At 38.5% G+C, this 26,356-nt stretch overlaps 1 long non-coding RNA gene across 1 annotated transcript in view; it reads left to right on the forward strand.

Annotated features, from left to right (window-relative positions):
• Positions 1 to 26,356, forward strand: part of LOC131384645 (uncharacterized) — a 254,369-nt gene that overhangs the window by 54,545 nt on the left and 173,468 nt on the right. The window contains exons 2-3 of the long non-coding RNA XR_009215705.1: positions 8,877 to 8,959; positions 19,903 to 19,995. This is a non-coding gene — a long non-coding RNA (uncharacterized LOC131384645). The remainder of the gene's footprint in view (positions 1 to 8,876; positions 8,960 to 19,902; positions 19,996 to 26,356) is intronic.

Here is a 26,356-nt window from a genome sequence, read left to right on the forward strand (position 1 = left end):
TTGAGGTTGAAAATGAAAGGGCTTTGAAAAACAGAAGAAAAATAGTCATATTTGAAATTACAGACATTACTTTGTTTACAAAGTGAGGGGTGATTGAAACAAAGGAAGGCAAGCTCCGAAACAGGAAGTTCAGTAATGCAGCTGTTACTATCTTCAAGTTAAATATAAACGGGGAGAATATGGCCTAAATGAGGAACACAGCAGTAAGGATAGATAAGTGGATAGATTTTAAAACTAGTAGGATTTAGTGTTGAGCGAGGAATGAGTGAAGCACTGGGATTTCCAACTTTCATAATTTGTTCACCACATCCAGGGACCAAAATGTAATACGCTATCTGTACTGGGTGAAACACAATGCAAATCCAGAGCACATAATACTATGTAAATGTACTTATGACAGAATTATGCTAAATTTAAAAGGCAGTATGCAAATGTCATAAGTATGTTTTGTAAACAGAAACAATAAACAGTGAAAATAAAATATATCTAAAGCTATCATGTCAAAGGAAAAACATATATCTAATTTATTTTACAGAAAATAATAAAATGATAAATAATTAAAAGTTGCTCCTTTTTTACTATTGTACATAATAGTTATTTTTTAAAAATACCATTGCTTGAGCATTTGCTATGTGCCTTTCACTGTGTTGACTCCCACTAATATTATTTACTTGCCACAAACTTCCCTTTAAGTAGGACTGTTTCTAGTATTTTTCTTTCTATTTGTTTTCTTACCAGTTGAGGAAGCTGCTGCTTACAGAGATAAATCGCTTGCTGAAAGTCATTTGTTTCCTAGGAAGTGACAGAGCCAGAAATGATTTGGAAGCTTACTTTCTTTTTCTTGTATCCTTCACTATATTGTGCTTATATTCAGTACTAACTACTGTCAATTAATAAATGACATCTTTTGGTGCCTCAGAGGAGAGACAGTAATTACAGAAGAACAGAAAGTATATCCAAAAACAAAACAATACACAAAAGCACAATATATTATTTCCAAGACCATTACTTTAAGAACTCTTAACTTCTATCAACAAAAACAACTGATAGTTGTTGAAGGTTCAAGAAAAACTTCTTGGTTATGTATTAAAATCTATGGATCTATGCTGATATTCATGCTCTGACTACATCTATCAATAGCAATAATGCTTGTTTTGGTTATAAAAATTGTAATTATGAATGTGAATGTCTTCATTTTCAGCCAAGAATACCATTCTTCTTTTATTTGGGGTCATTTGGGTCACTTGGAGAGCTCCAAATATGAGAAATAACTTTCTTTCATTCATGATTCTTTTGTACAAAGTACCACATTCTGAACCAGGTACCACAGGATATGTCTCAGTATAACTGAGCCTCCAAAGTCCATTCTAATGTTGTACTTGATGACCTCTTTCTCTCTTGTCAATAAATATAGATGAAATAAATTTTGAGGCAACTGGGTTATTCAGGGAAGCAAACATGCTAAATATAGCAGAGTATGATGGTAAAGCTGAGAATTTAAGAAAATAATCTAGTTCATGCACATTTACATGAAACAAAGCCTAAGCCTTTCAATTAGAATGAGCTGAAAGCCAAAGTTGTGCTGAGTGCTGTCAGCACAATTAGCATTTGTATTTTTAGTGGTAGTCCAGGGCCCATGAATAGTGCCAGCATCACTTAAGATAAACCTGCTAGTCAGATAATCTGTGCTAAAAATAGTTAACTGAAGAAGAGCAATTTCTCTTTTTGACACATAGTCAAGTACCTTCTAATACAGGGTGATGGGTTTTTGGCAGTGAGAGTAGTCAGAATAAAAATGTTCCACAGTGAGAATTCATTCAATTGGGTTCAGCAAGTAGAAGGAAACAAAAGGGGTTATTATATTGGAGAGTCAGACATCGTGGCCAAAGGACTTTGAACTCCATAGAACACCCCTGTATTTCAATTCCAGCTCTAATTCTTGTTAACTAGATAAGCAAGTTTTAAACCCAATTTTAGACCCAGTTTCCCCAGAAAATGGGATTAAAAACAGCTGCCTCACAGAATTATTGTGAAGAAAATGCTGGCACAGGACCTGCACATAACAATAAGCACTGGCTTCCAACTTCTCTTCATCCTTTTTGCCCTTCCATCATTTCTGTTCATTCCCAATTAATATTATGCCTAAGGTAAGGGAAACCACGTTCAAATTATATCAAGGCACCATATACATTGTCAATTTCTCTTGCTCCAGAGGTTGCCTTCTTCTTTCTTCCTCAGTGAACTCTGCTACACACTCCCCACCCCCAACACACCTGTCATTTTCTACCCATGCCACTCATCTCATAATAATCTACTTTCCCTGTCCTATTTGCCATAAGTACTTTTGTTAGATAAGATATTTTGTGATCAGGGGTTCATAGGAAGAAGAGATTCATTTGATACCTCAGTGCAATAAACAATTAGGTCAGGGGCTGTAGAAATATTTCCTTAACTCAAAAGCTCTGAAGAATATTGTTCTCCTTGTTCTTAGTCTCTAAAACAGGGTCGTCCAAGATTTTGGCTTCCCTGGGCCATACTGGAAGAATAAGAATTGTCTTGGGCCATATATAAAATTCACTAACACAAATGATAGCTGATGAGCTAAAAAAAAATTGCAAAAATTCTCATAATGCTTTTTAAAATTTATGAATTTATGGTGGGCCACATTCAAAGCCATCCTGGGCCATATGCAGTCCAGGGGCCATGGGTTGGACAAGCTTGTTCTAGAGTTAGAAAGGGTTTAAAGCTCAAGAAGTTTACTACTACAGTCTCTAGTCAGGTTTGGAGACTGAGAATCTCTCAGCCTAACAGGAAACAGAGAAGTGCTAATGGCATATTTTTATGGCTGACAAATGTTGAGTATGCAACATGGCTTGAGAAAAGATCTAGAATAGCCATTAAGAGTCAGAAGTTCTAGCCCTCACTCCGCCCATGTTTTATCTGTGTGACCTTGAGCAAGATAGCTGTCTCCAAAGGAAAAATAAAATGTACATTTGGATTCAAAGATTTCCAAGAAAATGATTTTTTATGATTCCATAAATAATTTTATTGGGAATTTATTATATTTTATATAAAACACAAACATAGCACTTATAATCACTGTTGCAAGAACTTTATACATATGAACTTTTTTACCATAATAACTCTATAAAGTAGGCACTATAATTATCCTCGTAGTATGAATGAAAAAACTGAAGCCCATAGAAGTTTGGTAATTTGACCTAGGTCACATAGCTTTTAAGAGGTAGAGCCAGAGTTAGAAAGTATCAGATTAGTTGCAGCATCTCTCTTTTTAACCACTATACTTGGTCATACTTAAAAGTAAGATGTTTATATATTCATTTATATATTTTAGATATGCATCCTAATCACTGTGCTGAAAAGGAACATATTTTAACTAATTATTTCACCTACCTACTATCCCAATGTCTGGGGCTGCCACTGACCCTAAGTAATTATCAACTGTGATGAGGAATATCTGCAATTCTTATACTCTTCTAGTCATTCATTCTTCTTTTTGGAAATGTGAGAGAAAATCTAACATTCAAAAATAATTAGCCTGTCTTTTCCAAGATCACAAAGGTCAATTTGCAGGTTAATAGTTAAATGCTTTCTTTTAATCACAATCCTCAAGAATAAAACCAATTATTTAAAATGTCTTTGAAGTGACTTTAACAGCAGATGTTTTTCCCTCAAATAAACTTTTTTTTTTCTAATGCTTTTTGTGAATCAAAGGTACTATATGGAACACATCCTTTGAGGTGGTATGTTTCATGTCACCAAGAACCAAGATGTCCAGGCATAGACACGTGGTGGTTTCCCTGTCCATTTTTATTTATTTATTTATTTATTTATTTTTAATGTCTATATCTTCTTTGGTAGAGATGAGTCTCCCTACATTGCCCAAGCTGGTTTTGAACTCCTGGCCTCAAGCAGTCCTCCTGCCTCAGCCTCCAGAAGTGCTTGGATTACAGGTGTGAGCCACCATGCCAGGTTGATCCCTATGTAGGATACAAAGGTGTTCTTGTTCTGCTCCTCAAAATGTCTTAAGATATAATGATGAAAGAGAAAAGAGGGCATAGTATTATGCAAAGGCCTTTTGCTTAATCTTTTTTCTTCAAGAAGCTCTCTGATTCTCAATTTTCTGACTTTAAAATTGGAAATAATGACCCTGAACTCAAAGAGTTACTCTGAGGATTAAGAGAGATTATCTACGTAAATTGCTTAGTGCAGTATCTGAAACATAATTCAGTGGCTCAATAAATAGTAATTCTTCTTTACTCTTTTCTGTCATCTAGGACTGACCAAGATTTACATATATTCATTGAAATAATGGAATTCCATGATTTGCCCAGATTCTGCATCCACAACTTAGTTGCATTTAAAAAAATTACAATAGCACTAGACTTCTGTGTTATCAAGTTAAAATTGTATTGATCAGCCAGTGAACACTTCACTGTGCTGTGTAATGAAGATAATAATAAAATTATGAAATCTAGGTAATGTATACATTGAAGGAGCTAAAAAATCCTGTTGAAAGACAAGGCTGCCACTTTCTCTCCACTCCCCAAAATCCTCTCTTTCTCTATCTCTCTCTCTCTCACACACATACACACACACACACACACACACACACACACACACACACACACACTCCACCAACACAATAGTACCAGAAAGGAATACAAGGTAGTGGAGTGGTTGGTCTTGATTACAGTCACTGGCACGGTTTTTGAAATAGAAGTGGATTATAAGTTAGGCCACGAAAGGTTAAATTTTTAGGGGCAAATAGGAGCAGGGAGATTTTTATATTGCAGAAACATCATCAGCTGTAAATATGAAGATAAAAATAGGCATACTATTGGGATCAAGAGACTAGTCAGAATAAAAGTTGCCAAGACTCATGTCTGAGGCATGGGGTCCAAGGTTTTAGAGACATTAAGTCCTAGAAGTTAAGCTGAGAGATCAGGAGTACATGTACTGGGAGACACTGTAGATCCATTAGCTATTAAATCCACATGGTTTTTCAAGCATTGGTGCCTCAGATCTGGGAATTAATTTGGTAAACCACAACCATACAACTACTTCATACCAAAAAAAAATGAACTTAATTTTTAGGATTACTTTTGGTTCTTTCCAGCATTTGGGAGTCAGCACACATATACTCCACTGAGTCATCCACTTGCTCATCCGTGACTCTTCCATTTGCAGAGCTCCTGGGCAAAACAGTACTTCACCAACATTGGCTTGAGAACTATTATTTATAGTCCCGGGCTCAGCAGCAGCTGAGGAAGAGAGGCCAACTGGGACATGGTCTTTCTTATGTTCCCTGAGGTCAAGGAGTACCAGTCTTTTCAGTGGAGCAGTAAAAATGATACCCAGGTTTTCCTGTCACTAGTTATGGGCACTGCATTAATTTCCTAGGGCCTCCATAAAAAGTACCCCAAACTGGATGGTTTCAAATGACAGTAATTTATTGACTTGTATTTTTGGAGGCTAGAAGTCTGAAGTCAAGGCATTGGTAGGGCCATGCTGCCTCTGAGAATGGTAGGGAAGAATCTTTCCTTGCCTGTTTTAACTTCTGGTGTTTGCCATCAATCCTTGTTGTTCCTTGATTTGTATATGCATCTCTCCGCTAACTGCTTCTATGTATGTCACAGGGCCATCCTTCTCCTGTGTGACTGTCTGTATGCATCTTCTCTCTCACAAGGATACCATTCATATTGTATTAAGGGCCCACCCTAAACTCCAATATGACTTCATCTTAATTTGACTACATCTATGAAGACTCTATTTTCAGAACATATCATGTTGACAAGCACCAGTCATTAGGACTCCAACACAGCTTTTTTTGAGTGACACAATCCAACTCAAAACAGAAACAATTAACTGAGAGATGGAAATAAGCCTTATGTGGATCAATAGAAACAGCTTTGCCTGAAGCTCAGGCATCTTGGGAATACGCTAGTAGTGCTGGAAAATTCCTGAGCCTCAATTCTATCCTTCCACACTTACTTCTACTTTTGAGAGCTGAGTTTTAGTTATAAGGTATATTGCTTGAATTAAAAAAACTGCACAAGATTATGTAGAGATTTGAATTTATACATCCATTTCAAATTCATCACTACATTTGATTTTCACAACAGAATTTGTAAGTCACAAATTATTATTGCTGATGGTTTAAATAAAACTTGTTTTCCACACCAGAGTCTGAACTAATTGAAAAATGAAATAAAATTCTAAGCAGATCAGCATGTTATTGCCTTATTGCCTAATTATATTCATCTAAGAATATCATCCAGCTTCTTAAAACTGACAGACTTGCCCACTCCTGGCAATTGGCTCTTCAATGGGGCCTCTCTAAGGGAAGTCCTGGCCCTTTTTACAGCCTCTTCCTAAAAAGAAAGGAGAGGTGCTGAACAGAGTGCATTCATGTTATTCTCCATACATTTACCATTCAAATCACACTATTCCAATTTTTCTGGAGCAGAACAAGTAAAAGGGTAGAAAGAAGCTAGGAATGTTACCCTAATTGTGTTCTCATCACCTGCAAGGAAATATCAAAATTAGCAAAGAAACATTTGTTCTCACCATTAATTACCAACTTTTTTTTATTTTCAGATAAGAAAAATGAGGCTCAATCAAATACAATGATTTACTTAAGCTTTTTGGGCTATCTGCTAATTCTGTAAATTGTTCGATGCACCATCATTGCCTTCTCTTTGTATTATACACATGTTAAACATAATATGGTCTCTTTATGTTATGCTTTTCATATGGATTCTGTCAGATATGATTTTTATACCAGCAACCGCTGCTATCATGTATTTTGGATGACATAATTAATTCTTAGAAATCATGCTTTGCCATATTTTCCCAGTCAAAATGTATCACATTGGCATCTTGAACTACAGTTGAACTCTGTAGTGCTCAGAATAACTGACTCTTGGGAAAATAAACCCTTTCTATTATTTTAAGAACAAAAGTTGAACCTTGTCAAAAGAAGTTAAGGATTTTAAGTTGCCCCTTTGTAGCGGGAGTCTAATTATAGCCAACAATTGGTAATGATTCTGTGAATATTATAGCCATCAGGTCTCATGACTACAAAATCACCTTGTAAACATACTAAGATACCAATCATGCTTAGAACTGTCTCTTTGGTATTTCATAGCACTTAACACAATCATAAATTATAAATATGGTATTTATTTTCTTGTCTAAGTCTTGCATGAAAATGTAAACTCAATTAGGACAAGAATCACATTTGTCTCTTCATTCTTGTTTCCAAGCACACTTTTAGGCAAATTAGCACAAATAAAATGATTGAAGAAATATATGAATAAAACATTGTTATTGTTTATACATGTCGAACAATATAATACTTTTATATTTTAGGTGAGTTACATATCTTTGAAGGTCTTAAGGCACTAAAATTTTTTTGACAGTTTTAATTTCCTTCCTCTCAGACATAAGAATTTAGTATTGAGAGTAACAGCATTTTATGGGGATATGCATCTCTTGTCTCCACTAGTACTACCACTGTATTTATCTTCCAATATACCATGTTCTGTTTGTTTTGTCTTTTCCTAATTCTTAGCATAGTCCTCATCCTGTTTAGGATTAACCCATTCATGCCTGAAAACAAGCATTTGCAGATACTTGACTCAATTAAGCTGGTAAAATTTATTGAATGTCTACAACATTTCTGATACTATAAATAAAGTATTATCTGCTAATATTTGTATAATGCTACAACAAAAGTTGGAAAAATATTTTTCCTATCATTATTGAATGTTATGGCCTTGGGTATTATTATTAATTTCTTTCAAAAAATAAAGACGCTAAGATCAAGAAAATCTGGTTTCACAACCTTCTGTTCCCACTTGGTTCACACTTCATTATTAATAGGAACTTACATACTATAGTAAGCTGATTAAGAGAATTGACTTTGGAGCTTAAGTGGCTTGGATCTGCCCTCTGGCTAGCATCAACACCTGTTTGCTCTATGACTTCTCTGAACTTTGTTTCTTCACCTGTACATTGGGAAAGGCTATTTAATTGTAGCCCTTTATAGAGACATCATGTATTTATAAGAGATGATCCTTACCTTGGGGTTATTCTGCTAATAAGTCAGTGGTAATCTGACACTTGTTGAAGCTATATGGCAATTGAGTGAAAATGTCATTACTTACGGCTCCCATAGCAATTTCTAAGAACTCACTTTCTGCGTGGATAGCTTCTTGTGAATGTAGCCTGTCATGTTCTGTGGGTATTTCCCATGACAACATCTGTAATCTTTTACCTTTCCAGAAGCCCCTGAACTTGGCTATTCTTATTCCTATTTCAACTCACCATCCACAGGCATTTTGTGCATGAACTACTTTACGCAGACACTACTTTCTTTAGAAGGGCCTTTTGTGCTTCTGACCTTGGTAATACATAAAAATTCACTGCCAGCCAAGGTTTAATCTTCTTGTTATACAGACAACCATGCCCACCAGACAAAATATCATCATAAAATATTGTTCTGTCAAGGGGTAATATTTTATCGTTTCTTGAGTCTTTCCAAAATTTCTAGTGTATTTGTTTGCCCTTGAAACTTCCAGTGAATAATAAATATCATCCTAGAATATAACCAATAAACATGTAAATTTTCCACTGGGCAAAAAAGAATATAATTTCCCTCACTATGAGAGACATGTTTTTGATTAAATGATCATTGGTTCCTAGGGTCTAAAATATAAGAATGGATAAGGTCACAGTGGGCCTCTTATGCTGGGACCTTGGAGCACTAAGCACTATGCAGAACCCTGTTCCCCCTTTCTCTTTCCTCCCTTCTTCTTTCTCATCTTCACTGTTTATTGCTTTTCTCCCAGACAGATACAGATGGAGGCAGTAGCATGGTAACATCTCAAAATCAAGCATCCAGCAGCTGAATCCAAAAAACACAAGGAACAAGGTAAGATGCCAACAGAAAAGGACCCAAAACAGAGTTCATGTTTTCCAAAGGCTTTCAATTATATCCTTATCAGTCTCTGCAACTTCATTTGCTGTCCCCATTAGTTAGTTCCCTATTGGCTATGTTTGCAAGGTCATCATTTCTTAACATTATTTAAAAGACTTTAACTATGTAATCTCTTTGCCTCTGGAGATAACAATCCTAGTTTGTGTTATAAAGCGCATTGCTTTTTGTTTTCCCTACAGCATTTTTAGATCCCTTATCCCATTAGGCCTTCATGACCCTTTGCAGTATATAGGACAGGAAACTTTGTCTCAGGTTCCCAAATGAGACTTGGAGAAGCTGAGTGACTTACATGAGGCCAGAGATTATAAGGGCCTCAGCTCCTCTTTGCATCTGTAAACACAGCTTATATCCTAAGGACACTCAAGGGGATTCTCAGAAAGCTCCTTAAAGTGACAAGTTCAGAAAAGCATCCATGTAATCATGGTTCCATAGATTGGTCTGGGTTTCTGTATCTGGGACTGGAAAGGTCTGAGAATCTCTGGCTAAAATATGGTCACATTGCTTTGCTCTGCATTTTCCTAACTGTGCAACATGTAGGTAATAACTGCATCTGGAAGCATCCCCCAGATGAAATTGCAGCAGCTTGGGGGATGATTTATTGTCATTGTCACAGTCCTGTCTGATGGTCCCCAGAACCCCAGGAAGGAGTGTTTAGGCCACTATAGCAAAAAACACTGGCACCCAGGAAGAGTCAGAAATTTCCCTCACTGTTTTAGATTTTCTCACTGCCTAACATACCGTGGAATAATTTTAGCATTCAATATCTATCTTCAATGAAGGGATGTTATTCCAGAGTTGCTCTGAATGTTATAGAGGGAGCTATGATAATTGAGCACATACAGGTATCAAGTATTCAGCTTGATGCTTTAAATACATAATTTTATTTAATATTAGTAAAATTATAAGGAAGTTATGTTTGCCTACAATTTATAATATGAAAATTGAACTAAGGAGGTAACCGTTTAGTATAAGTCAATCAAGTTTAAGATTAGTAAGGACAAAATTCTATTATAACCTGTTGCCTAAAATACAAGTTCTTCTCTCAACCAATAATGGTTTATTAATCAAATGGCTCTTAAATCTAACTATATATCTATATATTGAATTTCCTGCCATTTTTGCTATGAAGCATCCTTTATTTTCCTACTTCAGCTTCATAGCCAGCATTATATTTTCACGGCTCCTAACTTCATTGCTACCAATCATGTCACCATTCTTTCTCTACATTAGCATTTCTTAATGTTTGAGCTTTAAGCCTATGAGTCAATATAAGAATCCATATTTAGACATGTATTTTCTCCATCAGTGGACTCTATTATTGGAATAGTTTCATATTGGGTTCTGCAAAAATGTAACATTTCAGTATTGACTTTTGAGGTTATAACATTGTAAACCACATCTCTAGATAGTTATGATAATTAAAACTTGAGTTGATTCGACTCCTATTATGTGTTTTCTAACATTATGTGATGTAATATTTGCAACAAGCCTACATGTTAAGCAATATTATTCACAATTTACAGGGGGTAATCTCAAATTCAGAAGAGTTAAACAATCAGTCAAAGTTGCATAGATAGTAAATGATAAAGCTTCCATCTGAACACAATTCTGGTCAACTTTGACATCCATTGTTGTTCAGTGCTAACTTCAGGTCTTAGAATCATGCAACGTTTTCATGCAAGGGTGTGTCAGGATCTTCTTTGTTTTATAAATATTAAGTTCTGATATAGATTCAAGCTACAGACAGAACTTTAGCTCAGAGGTTTTAAAATCCCAGAAAATATGTCATGAAACTCAAAATTTTAATAATATTAAAATATTTTAGTAAGGTAATTCTATTTTTCATCAGGAGCAAGAGATAGTACAAGAGTAGCTGATGCAAAATCACATTGCCAGCAAAAACAATTCTAACTCTTTCTAGATAAGCCCCTGCAATCAATATGTTATTAAGCCAGAAAAAATATCTAGCAATGCAGGGAATATAAGTTTACATTAATGGCCAGGGTCTTGGTCCAGCGTGCTTACACTCAAAATTTATCTTGGATACATTGAATGAATGCTTACCATGCGAAAATTGGCTGTTGAAACAGGAATCTGCCTCAAAATGTTAAGATCTATTTATAAGCTTAGCTAACATTCAGGTATTTCAAGATAAGCATAAACTATAAGTCCTGGATTAATATACATGTGGTAGAGACAAGAAAAAGTGTGAAAGACGAAGCAAGCTTTTGATTATACAGAGACAAAAATTACTCCATGATAGAGTTGGAAAGGACGTTAGAGATAAGTGAGTCTGATCTTTAATCATATTTTATACATTATAATTGTAATACACTCTTAGGAAAGAAAGCACAAAAACTCTGAAAAGAAAACCAGGAAAAATAACTCATCCCTAGTCCTAACACTCAAACACAAACACAATATACTGTGCAGCATTTTTGTTTTTTCTTTCTATGAAAAATCTATTTTAACACAATTTAAACCACATTGTATATAGTTTTATATATATATATAATTGTATAATTATATATAATTTGTATATTATGTTTTACTCAATATTATATCATAAACATTATGGGATTATATAGTATTTCAAATAATAGGCCAAGTGAGATGTCTCATGTATGTAATCCTAGCATTTCAGGAGGCTGAGACAGGAGGATTGCTTGAATCCAGCTGTTCAAGCCAGCCTGGGCAACATAGCAAGGCCTTGTCTCTACAAAAAAAAATAAAAATAAAGTTAGCCAGGCCTCATGGCACATGCCTGTAGTCCCAGCTACAATGAAGGTTGAGGTGGGAAGATTGCTTGAGCCCAGGAGTCCAAGATTTCAGTGAGACATGATTGTACCACTGTACTCTAGCCTGAGTAACAGAGTGAGACTGTCTCAAAAAAAATATTAATAATCATTTTAATGTCTAAGTAATATTCTACTTGGTGAAAAGATCATAGTTTGCTTAGCTAATCTCTTAGAATTGGACATTTTTACTATTTCCAGTTTGGGGCCATCATATAAAATTCTACAACAATCATTTCCAAAATAAAGCTTTTAGTTTCTTCACATTAATTTTTAAAACTAGGTTTCCAAATGTGTAGTTACTAGATAAATATATACATATGTTCAAATTGCTTTTCAAATGGTTCTATTACTAGTAATGAAAAGAAAGTCTCATTGTCCACACTTTCACTAGTATTACAAAACACAAACACACATACACCTACACATGCTGTTGTGGGAATCAGAGCACTGGAGAAACCAAATGGGTGAAATAGAAGGATTTATTGAGTGCACTCAGGCGCAGCAGATTCACATCCAAAAAGCTGAGCCCTGAACAAAGACAGGGCTTGACTTTTATACATGCAACCAAGGGGTTGGCCATCTAGTGGCATGAAACGTACAGGGCAGGCAAGCAGGCTTACAGAAACAGAACAAAGGCTGTGAATCACACAGTGACAGATTGTGCAATTCAAGGAAAAACAGGAACTTATCAAGCTAAGGCAGGGTTTACAGCTGGTAAATGTCTTACTCAAGCATGTCTTGCAACCTTGTTATTTTACACAGAAGAGAAACAGGAATCTGTAAAACTCTGTGAAGTAACCTTGAGTTTCACTAAGGAAGGATTTACAAAAAGGGAGTGGGGAGTTGGAGAGGAGAAAAACCTGTTTTCTCATCCTTGCCCATAACTGGGAGGAGAGGGGGCTCTAGAGCACATTCCTTGAGGGCTCTGGTTTTGCAGATAATGTTATTAAATCCTTTTCAGAGCTCTGCTGCCTATCGCTAGGTCTTGGGGTGAGTCAGCCTAGCAAGAGAAAACTTGTTCCTTTCTTGTACTTGTTCTTTCTTTTTACATTTTCTGCTTCATTCCCCCCTTTGATGCTTCTTATAAATGATGTTTAATAGAAAGCATCATCATCTTCAAAATTTATCCCTTCATGAGGCGCTAGTTTCCTATTCAGCAGGGGTTGATATTTAGTTAGAACCATTAGTTGGGTAGTAGTTTGCCTAGTTACAAGAATCTCAATAGCTGACTGCATGTTCCTAACAAGGAGGGGCAAAAGACAAGGAAGTATGAGGCAGCCCCCTAGTATGGCCAGAACTATTCCTACTAAGGCTTTAAATCCTTCAAGAGATGAAAACCAGCCTCCAAAGAGTGAATCCAGAGACCATCCTTTCCAAGTCTGCTCTGGCAGAATCCAAAATTGTTTGATAACTTTTCCATTGTCATCAATCTCTAGACAGCAATTAGTTAGGTTGAACTTTCCACATACTTCTCCTTCTTGAGCTAGGAGGTAGTCTAAGGCCAGTCTATTTTGGTAGATGGCATTTCTCATTTGTGTAGCTTGCCCGGCTAGCTGATTTAAGACCCTTGCAGCATCATTAGTAATTAGCTCAAGTACTTCCTGTAACCTTATGATGTGGTTGAGCATGTATATAGGGGTGCAGTATCCCCACGTTCCATCTTCTGCCCAGGTGGCTGGGCCATAGTCTTGGATTATTCTTTCAGGGATCAATTCATTGTCTTTCCAATTCCCTATGGTTATGCTATCTCCTATGGTTATGCCCCTCTTGTTTTTCCTTTTAGTTACATCATAGATAGGGTACCCTAAGACTTCCCCTTGCCTTAGCAGGATTAGAAAGAAAGAGGGCCTAATTCTTTCAAGTACACAGGCCCCTGACCATTTAGCTGGCAGTTGTCAATATGCCTGTGGCCCACAGATCCAGTAGAGGCCAGAGGGTGCCTGCCAGGTATTGGAGCTTCAAGCTGGTACCGGGAGTGGTTTAAAGAAGGGAAACGGGAGAATGGGCCTGGATGCGGTGATTTGGAGTCATTTTTTATGCCTCTTCATAAAGTTTTTCCTAGTGTCTCATTGTAATGTAATATTGCTGTCCTAGGCAAGTTAATTCTCCTACTGGGTCTGTAAAGGCTTTTTAAAAATAGAGGTTTTTAAGAGCCAGATGCTCAAGTTTGTGAGTGTTGGTTCGGGGGAGGGGATGGTCAGAGTAAAGCTATTTTGAGGCATTAGCTCCTTTTCCTCCAATGGCGACTGGTCCCCATGTTTGTTCCCCCACAGACGTAACATGAAGAGATGGGTAAGCTGCTGGTTATGCTTTCTGCCAGTTGGGCGAATAGATTTTTGGCTATGGGAGGGGGTTCAGGCAATTTCTGGTTGACCTGCTCATAGAATGACTTGAAAACTCAGAATTGTTGGGTTGAACAGGCCCAAGCTTTCTTTATAATACATATAAAATTATTTTTTTAAGATAGTTTTTCCCCTTGGAGTCTTGGTTAAATAGGAATGTCCTATTGGTTCTCCTATTCCTGTAGTCCATATTGGTAAATTTGGCTTCAGGATTGTGAAATTTACAAGATTGCAAGCGTTTGTTTTATAGTTTAGGTCTGCTTGGATTTGGGTAAACATGACCTGCTTTTGTTTAGTGGCCAATGTTGCACAGTCCCAAGTGGAGCAAGCAGGGGTGTTCTTAATTTATATGACAGGTTGCTATAGGGGCAATGAAGTCTTTAAATGTTGCCTGGCAGACATTAAAGTACAAAGATATAGTGACATACATAAGGCTAGTTATTCCCTGGGTCACAGATTGAGTAGGTGGTCTGATTGCAAGTGCAGGTTCCTAGGTGGGTTCCAGTACACTCATAATGAGTATGGTACGATAGAGTTCTGATTATAGTGCTCCCTGACCATGTAGTATGAGTACATTGGGGGCATCCTTCCAATCCTTCCAAGAGTTCTCCTTTTAACATAGATAAGGAGATTAGCAAGAACAAGGTAAAGAGTGACATACTTATACCCAGCAGGGACAGAAAAGGCTTTCTGCTGGTGGAGGAGGCTGACTAAAGTGGCAGAACAATAGAAAAACAACTAGTATTACAAGGAAAACTATTAGACCTAAGATTTCCAACAGCATGACTTTACTCCAGCTTCAGCTGTGCATAGGCTAGTCAGCTCCTGGGGTGACTAGAGCAGGGCGGTTGTCACCTCAAGCTTCAGCTGTGCGTAGACTGGTCAGCTTCCAGAAGGACCAGAGCAGGGCAGTTGCTAGCTCCATTGGCAACCTGGTCTCACTGTAGGATCAGCCGAGTGGGATGGTCTGGTTCCTGCTGGCTGGTCCACTATTTCTGAGCTGCTGGTTTCAGCTGACTATGGTGGATCCAAGGTAAAATTCCTCCAACTTTAACAGCTGTGGAAGTGGACAAGATTACAGTATGGGGCCCATCCTATATGGGTCCCAAAGTGGCTGGATTCCATTTTTTAACCCAAACAGAGTCCCTGGGTTTAAAGGGGTGTGTTGGATCTGTCAGGCTTATGGGCATTCTTTCCCATACCCAGCCATGAATTTCTTGCATGGCTATTCCTAAAGCCTTCATTTGCCTTCTCAAGGATAATTTCCCTAGTTCACGGAGATCACACTTAATCTGACCTATGACTGGGGGTGGCTGGCCAAACAAGATCTCATAGAGCGCTTGACTCGGAGGTACCCCTGACTCGGAGGAGAACCATGGGAAGGACCTGATCCCATCTCAGATGGGTTTCTCGGCAATATTTTTTCAGTAGCTGTTTGAGTGTCTGGTTCATGCGTTCTACTTTTCCTGAGCTTTGTGGCCGGTAGGCTGTGTGTAATTTCCATTTTATTTTTAACAGTCGTGTTAGTTCTTGAACTATTTCAGCTACAAATGCTGGCCCATTGTCTGACCCTAGAATCCGGGGCAGTCCAAATCTAGGGATAATGTCCCTTATTAGCACTTTCGTTACTTCTCGTGCTTTCTCTGTTCCGGTGGGGAAAGCCTCAACCCATCCTGAAAAGGTGCAGATGAGTACTAACATGTACCAATAGCCCCCTGCTCAGGGCAGCTCAGTAAAGTCCATGACTAGGTTTTCACAGGGTGTGGCTCCCATTTCTTGAATTCCTGGGGGCTGAGTGGGCCCTTGCCATGGGTTATTCTGGACACAGATTAGACATTGTTCACAAACAGCTTGAGGGATGGCAGTGAGCCGTGGCACATAGAAATGACGTTCCAGTAGCGTTTCTAGTGCTGTTTTTCCTATATGAGTTCCTTGATGGAATTGCTTCACAAATCTAGGGGCCACTATTTCAGGAATGGCTAGCCTCCTGTTGGAGAATTTCCACCATCCTCCTTTAATGTAACTTCCAGTTTCTTTGGCAAACCAGGCCCTTTCATTTGGAGAATAATTTGGGACCTCTAGAAGGGGAGGCTCTGGGAGGAGAGGTAAAGCTATGGCTTCCTCTTCACAATGTAGGGTAGCCATTGTTACCTCTCTGTCTACTTTTTTGTTTCCTTTGGCCTCTAGTGTTCCTGCTCTTTGGTGCCCCTTGCAATGTATAACTGCCACTTTCTTTGGGGCCCATACTGCATTTAAAAGCTGTAGAATTTTTTCTTTATATTTTATTTCTTTACCCCCAGCAGTTATGAGTCCTCTTTATTTATATATAGCCCCATGAACATACAACATGGCGAAGGCATGTTTGGAATCTGTGTAGACATTGACCTTTTTGTCTTTTGACACCAGAGAGCTCTTGTCAGGGCTATTAGCTCTGCTTTGTGGGCTGATGTTCCAGTAGGCAGACTGAGCCTCTATCACTGAGTCTAATGTTACTACTGCATACCTGGCCTGCCAGACTCCTTCTAGTACAAAACTGCTTCCATCTGTAAAGTATTCTACATCTGGATCCCTGAGGGGTTGGTCTGTGAGATCCCTCCGGCTTGAGAATACTTCATCTACTGCATCTACACAACAGTGAAGGGGGGCTCCAGGTCCCAGTTCAGTTGGGAGCAAGGTAGCTGGGTTTAGGGTATTTACTGTCTCTAGAGTTATGCGAGAATTCTCGCATAGGAGCTGTTGGTATTGAGTCATTCTCGGATTTGATAACCAATGGTGTCCTCTCTGATCCATTAAAATTATAACAAGTGTGGTACTGGATGGTCAGTTGCTGTCCCAGGGTTAGTTTGTCAGCTTTTTGTGCCAGTAGGGCTGTGGCAGCTAGTGCTTTAAGGCATGGAGGCCATCCTAGTGCCACAAGATCCAATTCCTTGGATAAATATTCCACTGAATGATACCATAATCCTATGACTTCAGTTAGGACCCCTATTGCCATTCTTTTTTGCTCATGGACATACAGAAAGAAAGGTTTAGTTAGATCAGGAAGTCCTAAGGCTGGGGCCTGGGTTAATGCTTCTTTGATTTGTTTAAATGCCCTATCTTGGTCAGCCTCCCAGAGGAGGGGTTCCCTTCCCCCTCTTTTGTGGCTTCATATAAAGGCCTGGCCATCAGTGAGAAATTTGGGATCCAAATGCGGCAGAACCATGCTGCCCCCCAAAATTATCTTATTTGATGCCGGGTGGTTGGAGTTGGGAGTACACAAACAGCCTACTTTGGCTCACTGCCTAGCCATCATTCCCCTTGACTCACTTCGAAGCCTAAATACTGGACTGTTTTGGAACAGATTTGAGCCTTCGTTCTGAACACCTTATATCTGGCTTTCCACAGGAGGTGGAGGAGGCCTTGGATTCCTTGGAGGCAGTCCTCTTGGGTTGGGTCTGCTGGAAGCAGGTCATCTATATATTCCAGCAAGGCACAACTGTCATTTGGCTAGGTGTAGGCCCTGAGGTCTGAAGCCAGTGCTTCTTCAAAGATTGTGCGAGAGTTTTTGAATGCTTGTGGGAGTCTTGTCCAGGTAAACTGCAATTTGCCCCATTGAAATGCAAAGATGGGCTAATTGGTGCCAGGCAAAGACAGAAGAATGCATCTCTCAGGTCTAGGCAAGTAAACCAGACAGCACTTGCTGGAATAAGTCCCGTTAAAGAATATGGGTTAGGTACCACTGGGTGGATGGTCACTGTAGCCTCATTCACAGCACATGAGTCCTGCACCAGCCGATATTCACCAGACGGTTTCTGTACCGGCAGGAGAGGAGTGTTCCAGGGTGACTGGCATTTGACTATGATTCCATGTTTGAAGAGTTGCTCTAAGTGTTTGCGAACATCCCATATGGCTTCTTGGAAAAACGGGTACTGGCGAAACTGAACTGGGGTTGCCCCTGGTTTCAACTCTACTACTACTGGTGCCTGATTTTTAGCCAGCCCAGGTGGGTTGTCTTCAGCCCATACTCCAGGAATTTTATTAAGTAGCCCATATAGTTCATTTATTCCTGGTTCTGGTGACTCGTGTGTGTATAGTCTCCATTTGTCAGTCTACGTGATGGTAAGGGTTATCACCATGGCCTTTGGGAGTGTCAGGTTTAAAGTCATAGCTCCTTGTGGCCCAAAAACAATCTGTGCTTACAGTTTTTGGAGTAGGTCTCTTCCCAGCAGGGAAACTGGGCAATTTGGGAGGTATAGGAACGCATATTAGACTTCTCGTCCTCCTATGACACACCTCCTTGGTTGATAAAATGGCCTTTTCTCTGGGACCCCTGTAGCCCCAACAACCGTTGTATGGCGTTTGCATAGTGGCCTTATGGGCTAGGTCACCACCGAATGTTCAGCCCCGGTGTCTACCATAAAGTCCATCAGTTGGCACCCCACTTCCACTGTGACCATGGGCTCCTGGGGGCCTATGGTGATGGAGCCTGGTCTGGCCTAGTCTTCATATCCTCCAGTCCCTGCTGGCCTGATCAGGTCAGTATCTAGTTCCCTCAGCGTGTGGCAGCCCTTGGCTGGTGGCCTGTCTCACAGCCTTGGCTATCTTCTTCATTGTCCTCTGGACACTCATTTTTCCAGTGTCCTCTCTTTTCACATCGTGCACATTGATTCCTATCTAGCCTCGGAGGGCTTCTGGGCCTCTGCCCAGCCTGGCCCTTTCGTGCCCACGTCTGCATCCCCCGATGATGCCAGTTTCTCTTTCTGTGAGGGCTGCCACAAGCAGATCAGCCTTTTTCCTAAGTCTCTGATTAGCATCTGTTTTTGCCTCCTGGTCATGGTTGACTTACACCTTGGTGGCTACTTCTATAAGCTGAGTAGCATTCATGCCTGCAAAACCCTCTGGCTTTTGCAGCTTCAGCCTGATGTCCCCCTGGGCTTGTCCTACAAACACTCTATTTACCATGCACTGATTTTCAGTAGCCTCAAGGTCAAACAGAGTGTAAAGCCTGAATGCCTCACAAAGTCAGTTCCTTGAAGTACTTCTGAGATCTTTCCTAAATTGATTGGCTTATTTTCGCCTTCTCTTAGCCCTTGCAGAAGTGCTTCTTGGTACTTCTGCAGGTGCTGAAACTGGGTTGCGTCATTTGGGTCCCAGTGAGGGTCTGCTTCTGGGAATAGGTCTTGAGCTTATGCTCGGACATTAAGTGTGCCTTCTGGCACATTGGCTTCTAGGCAGTGGAGGGCTGCCTGGATCACTCTTCAGCACTCTTCAGTATTAAACAGCATTAGAAGGACTTGCTTGCAATCTGGCCAGGTTGGATTGTGTGCCAGGAAGATGGACTGCATTAGATCTATGAGGGCCTGTGGCTTCTCCGTGTGGGAGGGGGAGATCAGTGATTGAGAAAGGCTGATAAATAAAGCTTTGTTGCCCCCTTTGAATCTGGCCATGTCCATCATAACAGAGGGGTCCCCATATTTCCTGGAGGGGTATCTGCAAAGCCAGAGTATGGCCGGACTGGAGGCAGCTTGCCTGATCGTCCTGACTTTCCTCCTTGATCCCCTGGGGTGGCGGCTCTAGTTCCTCCCTGTGGGGTGAAGCTCGGGGTGTGTCATCCTCTGAATCTGACTCCACGCTGGCCATTGGTCTCGGCAAATGGGGGATAATGGAGTACAGGGAGGAGGGATTTCTGTTTCCTCTGGTGGCTCCTGTAATGGTGGTTTTTCCTGCCCTTTAGGTGATTCCTCCTTTATTTCCACAGCTGCCAGTGAAGCTGACTTGACTTTCACTTTAGGCTCAGCTCGGGCTATGAGCATCTTGCAGTAAGACACCAGGCAGGGCTGGAATCATGCAGGTTGGTTTTGGACCACATTTAGCCATGAGTCAATGTAGGGAAACTTGTTTGGGTGCGCTGGCTGTCCTCCAACACTGGTTACCACCCAATGTACATGGCCAATTGTTCCTTTATATACTGTCCCTTTGGCTGGCCATCCGACTTCAAAAGAAGGCTATTTTATTTCACATAGAGTTTTTAACCTCTAGGGGGTCAACTGGGTTCCATAATCCCCCTTGTAACCTTTTTTAAAGTTCTTTAACATGGATTCTAATGGGGTGGGTTTTGATGACTTCCCTCCCATTTCTCCCAGTTACGGTGCAACACATTCTCTCTCTCTCTTTTGCTTCAGGTGGATTAGACCACCCCCCTCGCAGGAGTTTTCAGACACTACTTAGCTTTGGAGTGTTTGTTAATTTCCCAAAATTACTAAATTGTGGGGCACCTCCCCAAGCCATATGCAGATCACCACTAGTCCCTGTTGGTCCCACAATTCACTTGGAGCATACAGTCTATGCTAAGAGACCTGTGCCCCCCACACATCACTCCCCACATCGAATCCTCCTGGAACTGCTTCTTTCATAAGCAGTCACACACTTCCCTACTCCCAGTTCCTTTCTTGACCAACTTTGCAAACCACTTTCACATCCTGGGTCAGGTGGGGTGTAAGTTTCCCCAATTTTGCAAGCCACTCTCGCATCCTGTGTCGGGCTACTAGTTACACCCCGGGAGGTGATCAGGCTCCCCTTCCATCCTTATGGGATGTGTCCTGCCTTGGGCCCCAAATCTTACCATGGTCCTGAAGCACACTGTCCCAAGAATTGTCCTACAGCCCCTTAGATTTCGTTGCACTATCAGAGAAGGGCACCAGGTTGCAGGACAGCCACTCTCCTCTCTGGGTTGAAGTTCTTCTGATGGCACCAGGGGTCATGGGTCTCCCCTTGCCTGGGGTTCAGGTCCCACAGGCGAAAAAGACAGTAAACCTGTCATCTCCAATCCCACAGGAGCCCCCAGAAAAATACTGCAGGAATCAGAGGACTGGAGAGACCAAATGGGTGAAATAGGATGATTTATTGAGTGCACTCAGGTCCAGCAGATTCACATTGAAAAAGCTGAGCCCTGAACAAAGACAGGGCTTGCCTTTTATAGATGCAACCGAAGGGGTAGGCCATCTAGTGGCGCAAAACTTACAGGGCAGGCAAACAGGCTTATGGAAGAGAACAAAGGCAGTTAATCATACAGTGACAGGTTTTGCAACTTGAGGAAAAACAGGAACTTATCAAGCTAAGGCAGGGTTTACAGCTGGTATCTGTCTTACTCAAGCATGTCTTGTGACCTTGTTATGTTACATAGAAGAGAAACAGCAATCTGTAAAACTTTGTGAAGTAACCTTGAGTTTCACTAAGGAAGGTTTTACAAAAAGGAGGGCAGCTGGGAAAGGAAAAAAACCTGTTTTTTTGCTCCTAACTGGGAGGAGGGGGGGCTCTAGAGCACATTCCTTGAGGGCTCTGGTTTTGCAGATAATGTTATTAAATCCTTTTCAGAGCTCTGCTGCCTATCGCTAGGTCTTGGGGTGAGTCAGCCTAGCAAGAGAAGACTTGCTCCTCCCTTTAACTTGTTCTTTCTTTTTATATTTTCTGCTCCAATGCAAAACACACAAATTTGATAGGCAAAACCATTTTGCTTTACTCTTGAATACTACTCCCTTTGGACCCAGGCAACCTTGTATAGGTTGTATGAGGGCCTGGTTACACTTATGGGACCACTCTGACATTCTTCAAGACTTACCTCTCTCCAAGAGACAAGGATTTCACAGGGCCAAGTGGAATTTCCACACCAAATCCATGTTACCCCTTCTTGACCATGCTCTGAGTACATTGCACTCTGAAATATCATGCTCAAATAAACTTAAACGCATTTCCAGAGATTCTAGGGGCCCCCAACCCAGGCTAGTACTCCTAAGGACAAACTGCCCATGGAGTGGACAATAGGCAGCTCTTTGTGGAGACAGTGACATGAGAAGACAATGGTCATGTGGTCTCAGATGTACACACACATCTACTGTGGCTACCCACAGGAAGAAGAAAAAGCAAAACAAATGAGTTGGTTGTGATTTCCATTCTCCATGCCATTATGATCCAGAACAAAACAGTGAGGAATATGAGAATTCTAAACTCAAACTTCAAAGTAGAAAGACAAAACACATTATTCACAGCTTATTGCTTAGTTTATAACTCTGAAATATTTAGAGACATTATATAGATCTCCATTGCCCTGGGCCCTACCAATCACAGAGGCCTGACTGCTTTTATAGGTTAAATAGAGGGTATATTGGGGCTGCCTATTTTCCCAAACTTACTAACTTCTGTAAAATAAATAGAGAAAGCTTAGATGAACACACAAATAAATTCTACCAAATCTTTAACGATTTGATACAGTACAAAAAGAAAATTACAGAAAAACATCACTTATAACATGATTAACCTTCATAGATGCATGAGAAAAACAAAATAAAACAAAAAGCTTTGACATATTCTACACTCCTTGCTGATTTCAAAACAGGAAAACTACAAGAATGAATTGATGGGTACTTCCTTAGCCTGATAAAATGCATTAACCTCATTCATAAAGCCAGCATCTTAAGATAGTAAGAAATGGGGAAGCCCTAGCAACATTTTCACTAAGATCAGGACAAAAATGCACCACCATATCCGCTACAATTTAATATTGAATTAATAGCCAGTGCAGCTATATAAAAGAAATCAATAACCATTTTCAGATGACATGGAAGTGTTCTTAAGAAACCTTAGGGAAGCAATAATAAAACTAACATACTCAAACAGTAAGAGTTTAATAAGGTAGCTGACATAACATAAAGAAATCTATAACCTTAATAAAATGATAACCAGTTAGGGGATTTAATGGTAAAGAAAATCATACACACAATAGAAATAAAAAAGAAAAAATATTTACAAATAAACAAGGAATATATAAAACCCATATGAAAAATATTTCTGCTTTCCTTAAATTATAAATTCACTAAATATCAGTAACTATATCACAAACTTTCTAGTTACTAGGGTTTATATGGCAAAATAACAAGAACAAATAATTATGAAAAAATTGAAAAAGAAAGCAGTTAGGGACACTAGACTTACTAGATATCACAATCTAGTAAACCAATGTGGTATTAGAACAAGAATAGTCAGACACACCAGTGGAATAGAATAAAAGTCCAGAAATAGTCCTAGGTACACAGGAATATAGGCGGCATCTTAAATAACTAGGGAAATATAAACATTTTCTAAACAGTTCTGAAGAAATGGGATTACTATATGAACAGAATAAAATTTGGTTTATACTTCACATTAAACACAAAAATAAACTCCAAGTAGATCAGGGAGCTAAATGTAAAAATGAAACCATGAAAGTAATAGCAGAAAACTGAGTTAATTTTTTTATAACCTTGGTGTAGAAAAGGATATTGATTGAGTCAAAATGGAGATGAACTAAATGCAACTTCATAAGATTAAAACAACAAAAACCTTTGCATAGCAAAAACTATATAAGCAAAGTCAAAAGAGAAATAACAAACCAGGAGAAAATATTTATAATATATATCACACATAAAGGGCTAATATTTCATATGTCCATCATAAATCAATATATGAGATATTAGTCCTATTAATTTATAATTAATATGTAAATGGATACTCTTTATCCCTAATATATACTGCACATATTATATACGATGTATAACATATTATTTCTAATACATATTTGAAAAATATATACTTGCAAATATATATATGTGTAACATGTATAAATGTCTATTACACATGTAAGTCTATATGTATTATATTAATATGCATATAGAGTTGTATATGTAGATATATTTATATACATATGTGTATATTAATATAAATATTAATATGTAAGTAATGTATATGTAGACATAAATTCTTTAACATTTGCGGAAATTTTTATTATTTTTCATATAGTTTTTCAGTTTCTTCAGGATTCTTTATAAATGAATTCTTTTAAATTTAGGGGAAAAAACTCAAATATTAATAATGGGCCAAAGAAATGAACGATTTACATAAAAGGTATTAAAGATGTCAAAAAGATGTTCAACTTTATTTATAATCAGAGAAATTTGGTTTGAAATTATACTGAAATATTGTCTTGAAATTCTCAAATTGGAAATATCAAAGCTTGACAACCTCTTCTATTGGCAAAGCTGTAGAGAAACAGACATTCCCACACGTGGCAGGTGGGAATACAAATTGGTGCACCACTTGTGGAGGAAAATTCGGCAAATCTGTCAAAACTATGTACACTTTCAACCCAGTATTCAATTTCTTGTCATTTACCCTATAGTACACATTCAACAATATGAAATAGATCTATTCAAGGTTATCGAGTCATTGTTTGGAATTACAAAATGTCAGAAGTAACCAAATGCTCATGTATGAGAGTTTGGTTGTGGCCTACCCAGACAATAGATTATCATGTGGCTGCAACAAGTAATGAAAAATGACACTGTGTGATTCTAGGATATATTGTTGAGTGAAAAAAAAAAAAACAGTGCAAAAGCATATAAGCATGTATTTAATATTACCCATTGTGCAAGAAAGGGAAAATAAGAAAAAAATACATGTATTGCTTATATTTTTAAAAACAGAAAAACATCACCATGGACACTCACATGAAGGATAAACCAGAAACAATGTTTGTGATTATCTCTTGGGAGAGTTTGAAAGTGAAGCAGAGGGATTTTGGTGCGGGCCTGATACTTTTCTGTTATCTTTTTGTATAATTCTTACTTTGGAAACATGTTAATGACTTGCATACTTAAACGTAAATAATGGATCCACAAAGTTGTTGGGGGAGTACTTGAAATAGAAGAAGAGACTCATAAGCCTAATTGTGTTTCAAATAAATAAAGTCATAACACTTGATGGTGTGACAGCTAATTAAAAAAATACTTTTTGAACATTTTACTGTATATTCTTAGACTAAAGCTTTAAAGAACTGTAAACAAATATTGAACTCTAGTTACTAGATTTGTTTGTAGCTGTGGTATGGGTTGATATTTCTGAAGCAACTTTTTGTGTATTCTAGGAATGAACAAGTAAGTAATTTTAAAAAGTTAAGCATAAGGAGAGAAGCCTCAAATTAAGCATGTGGTATTGGATTCAGACTAAAGGTATCAGTACAGATTTATGGTTTTTCAGATAGATTAGATAGATATGTATGTTTTTTCATGTGTGTGTGTCTCTGTATTACATATATTTTTTAGCTATGTCTCCCTAGACAGGTCTTAAAAACTATGCCACCTACGTAGCAGTAACTACACCTAGCATCCAGGTCAAGGTTCTTAATTATAAGCACATAAATGGCAAACAAACAAGAAACACCTCTCTTTTTTATAGTAAACTGCTATTCTTATAGAAGAAACAGTCAAGTTAGAAAATTAAAATTTGGCAACTATCTTGCTAAGAATTTATTTAAGCAAAATCATCAAACTCATGGGTAAAATTTAATGAGAAAAAAGATATTTACATAGTCTCAAAGTATCTTCTCAAAAGTTAATTATCAATAACAAAAGAAAAATCTAGTGACTGTAGTGGAGATATTGTAGACAGCACTTCAGCCAGCAGATCAAATTTAACATCACTATTAATGGAACAAAATGATACTGTGGACCTTCAGATATGATACACTAAGAACTAGTCACTTCATCACCATTGGAATATTCCTTCTGAAAATGAGTCACCTAAATCTTCTTACAGGAAAACATCAGTCAAGCCCAAACCACAAAACACTTAAAAATAACAACAACAACAACAACAACAAAAACCTGTTCTTTACTTTTCAAAAATCGAACTTCATGGAAGACAAAGAAGATCTGACAAATCTATTCTGGATTGGATCCTGAAATACAATGAAGGACACTGATTCTGAAGATTAGAGAAATTGGAAAAAGATCTGTAGATTTGATAATAGATTGTGCTACTTTTGGTTACAATTATTTTGATAACTGTACTGTGCTTATATAAGACACTATCCTTGTTCTTAGGAAATTTACTCTGAAGTATTTAGCAGGGAAGTGGCATTCTGACTGCCACATTTTGTGAATTTATTCAGAAAAAAATTACACATAAACACACAAAATGAGGGCAAATGTGACAAAATGTTAATACCTGCGGAATCTGGATGGCAGTATTATACAGTAGTTCTTTATGTTATTCTTACAGCTTTTCTGTAATACTGAAATTATTTGAAAGTAAAAATTATAATAACAACAGAGGAACAAATCACAAGGATATTGATATTCCAGAAAATAACGTTCTCCTTTTATTTTGGATTCTTGCAAGTT

Source organism: Hylobates moloch, unplaced genomic scaffold, assembly GCF_009828535.3.
Source record: "Hylobates moloch isolate HMO894 unplaced genomic scaffold, HMol_V3 SCAFFOLD_11, whole genome shotgun sequence".
NCBI lineage: Eukaryota > Metazoa > Chordata > Mammalia > Primates > Hylobatidae > Hylobates > Hylobates moloch.